Here is a 6,069-nt window from a genome sequence, read left to right as displayed (position 1 = left end):
GCGGCATAGCACCGTGCGCAAAACGGTGCGCATGCAAGAGGTGTCAGAGCTAGCGAACTTTTTGCCACGAGCAACAGGTCACTAAAAGCCTATAGATGACGGTGTTGGAGGAAAAGAAAAATATCGAGAAAGCACTGCGGTGTGCCGTGCGTAGGGACGGGCGCGCGTGCCACATGCCGCCGAAATATGGGTGTCGGAGGAAAAACAGAGTGCCGCGCGTAACGAGGGGCGCGCGTGTTACAGAGAGATATGCCCAAACGCATGAAAGTGTACGCAGGTGTCCTAAGGCAGTTTTTTTTTTTTTTTTCCTCATTTTGATGTCGCCCCGCTGACGTGGTTTTCGTTTTTCCGTGCCGCCCCGGCTGACGCGGTTTTCGTTTTTCCGTGCCGCCCCGGCTGACGCAGTTTTTGCGCCGCCCCGGCTGACGCGGTTTTCGCGCCGCCCCGGCTGACGCGGTTCCGACTTTGCACTTTTTGGCTCACCCCGGCTGGCGGCCCACTCACTCGATCGCCAGGTCTGTTTGCCCCGGTGGTTCCACCGCCAGGCTTAAGCGCGAACTTTTTTTGTTTGTTTTCTTTTGATTAAGCGCAAGCTTTTTTCTTTGTTTTCTTTTGATTAAGCGCGGGCTTTTTTCTTTGTTTTTTTTTTTGCATTCGCCCCGGCAGACGCGGTTTTTGCGCCGCCCCGGCTGACGCGGTTTTTGCCGCCCCGGCTGACGCAGTTCGGACTTAGCACTTTTCGGCTGTGCCTGGCTGGCGGCCCACTCACTCGATCGCCATGTCTGTTTGCCACAGTTTTCCCGGTGGTGCCGCACCCGGGCTCGCCCCGGCTGACGCGGTTTCGTGCCGCCCCGGCAGACGCGGTTTTCGCGCCGCCCCCGGCTGACGCGGTTTCGTGCCGCCCCGGCAGACGCGGTTTTTTTGCCGCCCCCGGCTGACGCAGTTCGGACTTGGCACTTTTTGGCTGAGCCTTGCTGGCGGCCCACTCACTCGATCGCCATGTCTGTTTGCCACAGTTTTCCCGGTGGGTGCCGCACCCGGGCTCGCCCCGGCAGACGCGTTTTTTTTTTCTTTCGCCCCGGCTTGACGCAGTTTTCGCGCCGCCCCCGGCAGACGCGGGTTTTCGCGCCGCCCCGGCAGACGCGGTTTTTTTGCGCCGCCCCGGCTGACGCAGTTCGGACTTGGCACTTTTTGGCTGAGCCTGGCTGGCGGCCCACTCACTCGATCGCCATGTCTGTTTGCCACAGTTTTCCCGGTGGTGCCCGCACCCGGGCTCGCCCCGGCTGACGCAGTTTTCGCGCCGCCCCGGCTGACGCGGTTTTCGTGCCGCCCCGGCAGACGCGGTTTTTTGCGCCGCCCCGGCTGACGCGGTTTTTTTGCCGCCCCGGCTGACGCAGTTCGGACTTGGCACTTTTCGGCTGTGCCTGGCTGGCGGCCCACTCACTCGATCGCCATGTCTGTTTGCCACAGTTTTCCGGTGGTGCCGCACCCGGGCTCGCCCCGGCAGACGCGTTTTTTTTTTTTCTTTCGCCCCGGCTGACGCAGTTTTCGCGCCGCCCCGGCTGACGCGGTTTCGTGCCGCCCCGGCAGACGCGGTTTTTTGCGCCGCCCCGGCTGACGCGGTTTTTGCCGCCCCGGCTGACGCAGTTCGGACTTAGCACTTTTTGGCTGAGCCTGGCTGGTGGCCCACTCACTCGATCGCCATGTCTGTTAGCCACAGTTTTCCCCGGTGGTGCCGCACCCGGGCTCGCCCCGGCTGACGCAGTTTTCGCGCCGCCCCGGCTGACGCGGTTTCGTGCCGCCCCGGCAGACGCGGTTTTCGCGCCGCCCCGGCTGACGCGGTTTTTGCCGCCCCGGCTGACGCCAGTTCGGACTTAGCACTTTTCGGCTGTGCCTGGCTGGCGGCCCACTCACTCGATCGCCATGTCTGTTTGCCACAGTTTTTCCCGGTGGTGCCGCACCCGGGCTCGCCCCGGCTGACGCAGTTTTCGCGCCGCCCCGGCTGACGCGGTTTCGTGCCGCCCCGGCAGACGCGGTTTTCGCGCCGCCCCGGCTGACGCGGTTTCGTGCCGCCCCGGCAGACGCGGTTTTTTGCCGCCCCAGCTGACGCAGTTCGGACTTAGCACTTTTTGGCTGAGCCTTGCTGGCGGCCCACTCACTCGATCGCCATGTCTGTTTGCCACAGTTTTCCCGGTGGTGCCGCACCCGGGCTCGCCCCGGCAGACGCGTTTTTTTTTTTTTCTTTCGCCCCGGCTGACGCAGTTTTCGCGCCGCCCCGGCAGACGCGGTTTTCGCGCCGCCCCGGCAGACGCGGTTTTTTGCGCCGCCCCGGCTGACGCGGTTTTTTGCCGCCCCGGCTGACGCAGTTCGGACTTGGCACTTTTTGGCTGAGCCTGGCTGGCGGCCCCACTCACTCGATCGCCATGTCTGTTTGCCACAGTTTTCCCGGTGGTGCCGCACCCGGGCTCGCCCCGGCTGACGCAGTTTTTCGCGCCGCCCCGGCTGACGCGGTTTCGTGCCGCCCCGGCAGACGCGGGTTTTTTGCGCCGCCCCGGCTGACGCGGTTTTTTTGCCGCCCCGGCTGACACGGTTCGGACTTTGCACTTTTCGGCTGTGCCTGGCTGGCGGCCCACTCACTCGATCGCCATGTCTGTTTGCCACAGTTTTCCCGGTGGTGCCGCACCCGGGCTCGCCCCGGCAGACGCGTTTTTTTTTTTTTTTTTCTTTCGCCCCGGCTGACGCAGTTTTCGCGCCGCCCCGGCTGACGCGGTTTCGTGCCGCCCCGGCAGACGCGGTTTTTTGCGCCGCCCCGGCTGACGTGGTTTTTGCCGCCCCGGCTGACGCAGTTCGGACTTTGCACTTTTTGGCTGAGCCTGGCTGGCGGCCCACTCACTCGATCGCCATGTCTGTTTGCCACAGTTTTCCCGGTGGGTGCCGCACCCGGGCTCGCCCCGGCAGACGCGTTTTTTTTTTTTCCTTCGCCCCGGCAGACGTGGTTCCCCCCCCCCCCTCCGTCTTTCTTTTTGTTTTTTTTTTCGCCGCGGCTGAAGTGGATTTTTTCGGTGCCTCGACGCCCCGGTAGTCGCGGTTTTTCCGTTTCCGCACGGCCCCGGCTGACGCTGCTCGGTCACAGTCGCCTTTTGTGGTGATTGCAGACTTCTTGAGCGCGGGTGTTTTTTTTTTTTTGTTGTTGTTGTTGTTTTATTACGCATTCGCTCCAGCAGACGCTGTTTAGACTTTTTGTTTCCTCTTTTATCCTGCGACGAGGTGACGAGGTTTATTCGGTGCCCGCCGCCCCGGCTGAAGTGATTTTTCCTGTCCGTGCCGCCCCGGCTGACGCGGTTGGGACTTCGCGTTTGTTCGGCCGCCACGGGTTTTGGCGCACTCGCTCGGTTGCTTGTTGTTGCCACTTGTTGCGAACCCAGGTTTCTTGAGCGAGGCGCGGGCGTTTTTTCTTCCTTTCTTTCTTTGTTCTATGTGTTAGCGAATCGGCCTTTAATATCACACGAGGACTCACAACCAACAATTTTCAGTTTGAAGTGTAAAAAATCTGCAGGTGTTGACGTAACTGACTTGCCCCCGTACCCTTGAGTACATCCATGAAGTTCTCGTAGTACTACTAAATCGCATTATTCCAAGTGGAGAAATTCCCATAAACTTGCAAACCTCTACACGAAAATCGGTGCGCGTGATAAAGTTGAAAATTATCGTCCGATATCAAATGTGCCTTCTATAACACAAATTCTAGGAAAAAAAAAAAAAAAACACTTGTTCGCCGTTTTCTGCGCCGTGACTGGCAGCACTCCGGCGAAGCGAAACGGGGTCGATTCGAGCACGATATCGGCGTCTTTCGACGTGCTCGCCGGGCGACCGTCGCACGAGTACGTCGCACGAGCGCGTCCTGCCGGGGCGCCGTTTGCGAAGCCGACGCAAAAGTGGGAACCGCCGCTCGGATGATCGCCGCTTTCGGCAGAGTGAGTGTTGGCACTCCGGGGAAGCGAAACAGCGTGAATGCGCCCACGAAATCGGCGTATTTTGAAGTGCCCGCCGGCGACCGTCGCACGAGTACGGTAAACCGCGTCAGCCGGGGCGTAGTTCGGGACGCCGACGAAAAAGTGGGAAGCGCAACTCGGATCTTCGCCGTTTTTGCAGGAGTGAGTGGCGGCCCTCCTGCGAGACCAAGAAGCATCGATTCGTGCACGAATTCGGCGCCTTTCGACGTGATCGCCGGCGACCGTCGCTCGAGTAGGGCAAACCGCGTCTGCCGGGGCGGGCTTCGGGACGCCGATGCGAAAGTGGGGAAACGCTGCTCGGATGTTCGCCGTTTTTGGCCGAGTGAGTGCTGGCACTCGGGCGAAGCCAAACGGGGCCGATTACGGCACGATATCGGCGTCTTTCGACGTGCCCGCCGGCGACCGTCGCACGAGTACGGTAAACCGCGTCAGCCCGGGCGGAGTTCGGGACGCCGATGCGAAAGTGGAGAACGCCGCTCGGATCTTCGCCGTTTTTGGAGGAGTGAGTGGCGGCACTCCGGAGAAGCCAAGGAGCGCCAATTAGCGCACGATATCGGCGTCTTTCGACGCGCTCGCCGGCGACCGTCGCACGAGTAGGGCAAACCGCGTCTGCCGGGGCGGGGTTTACGACGCCGACGCAAAAGTGGGAACCGCCGCTCGGATGTTGGCCGTTTTTGGCAGAGTGAGTGCTGGCACTCCGGCGACGCGAAAGAGCGCGAATGCGCCCACGAAAGTGGGCGTATTTGGACGTGCGTGACGGCGACCGCTGCAGGAGTACGAAAAACCACGTCAGCCGGGGCGAGCGACACACGGCGGTCTGGGTGCTTATCGCTGCTATTATAGGGGCACCCCGGCAGACGCAGAAAAAAAAAAAAATTTTTCGACCTTCTTTTTTGCTGGTCGAGCTCGGGTAACCCAGGTCGCAATGGGAGCCGCGCACTGAAAGCGGCGTCGCGAGACGCGTTCGCGGTCGCTAGTCGCACGAGCTCGGCAACCGCGTCAGCCGGCGCGGAGTTCGGGATGCCGACGGCTAAGTGGGTACCGCTGCTCGGATGTTCGCCGTTTTTGGCCGAGAGTGAGTGCTGGCACTCCGGTGAAGCCAAGGAGCGCCAATTCGTGCACGATATCGGCGTCTTTCGACGTGCCCGCCGGCCACCGCCGCACGAGTACGGCAAACCGCGTCTGCCGGGGCGGGGTTCGCGACGCGTACGCAATAGTGGGAACCGTCGCTCGGATGTTCGTCGTCTTTGGCCGAGCGAGTGCTGGCACTCCGGCGAAGCGAAACGGGGCCGATTCGGGCACGATATCGGCGTATTTCGACGTGCTCGCCGGCGACCGTCGCACGAGTACGGCAAAGCGCGTCTGCCGGGGCGAGGTTTGCGACGCCGACGAAAAAGTGGGAAGCGCCGCTCGGATCTTCGCCGTTTTTGCAGGAGTGAGTGGCGGCCCTCCTGCGAGACCAAGAAGCATCGACTCGCGCACGATTCGGTGTCTTTCGACGTGCCCGCCGGCCACCGCCGCACGAGTACGGCAAACCGCGTATGCCGGGGCGGGTGTTGGCGACGCCGACGCAAAAGTGGGAACCGCCACTAGGATGTTCGCCGTTTTTGGCAGAGTGAGTGCTGGCACTCCGGCGAAGCGAAAGAGCGCGAATGCGCCCACGAAAGTGGCGTGTTTGGACGTGCTTGACGACGACCACCGCAGGAAAACGAAAAACCACGTCAGCCGGGGCGAGCGACCCATGGCGGTCTGGGTGCTTATCGCTGCTATTATAGGGGCACCCCGGCAGACGCAAAAAAAAAAAAAAATTTTTTTCGACATTCTTTTTTGCTCGTCGACCTCGGGTGACCCAGGTCGCAGTGGGAGCCGCGCACGAAAGCGGCGTCGCGAGACGGCTTCGCGGTCCGCTAGTCGCACGAGCTCGGCAACCGCGTCTGCCGGGGCGGAGTTCGGGACGCCGACGGCTAAGTGGGAACCGCCGCTCGGATGTTCGCCGTTTGTGGCCGAGTGAGTGCTGGCACTCCGGCGAAGCCAAACGGGGGCCGATTCCGGCACG

This window comes from Rhipicephalus microplus, unplaced genomic scaffold, assembly GCF_043290135.1.
Source record: "Rhipicephalus microplus isolate Deutch F79 unplaced genomic scaffold, USDA_Rmic scaffold_531, whole genome shotgun sequence".
NCBI lineage: Eukaryota > Metazoa > Arthropoda > Arachnida > Ixodida > Ixodidae > Rhipicephalus > Rhipicephalus microplus.
The sequence above is the reverse complement of the archived record's forward strand: the minus strand, read 5'-3'. Positions refer to the sequence as shown.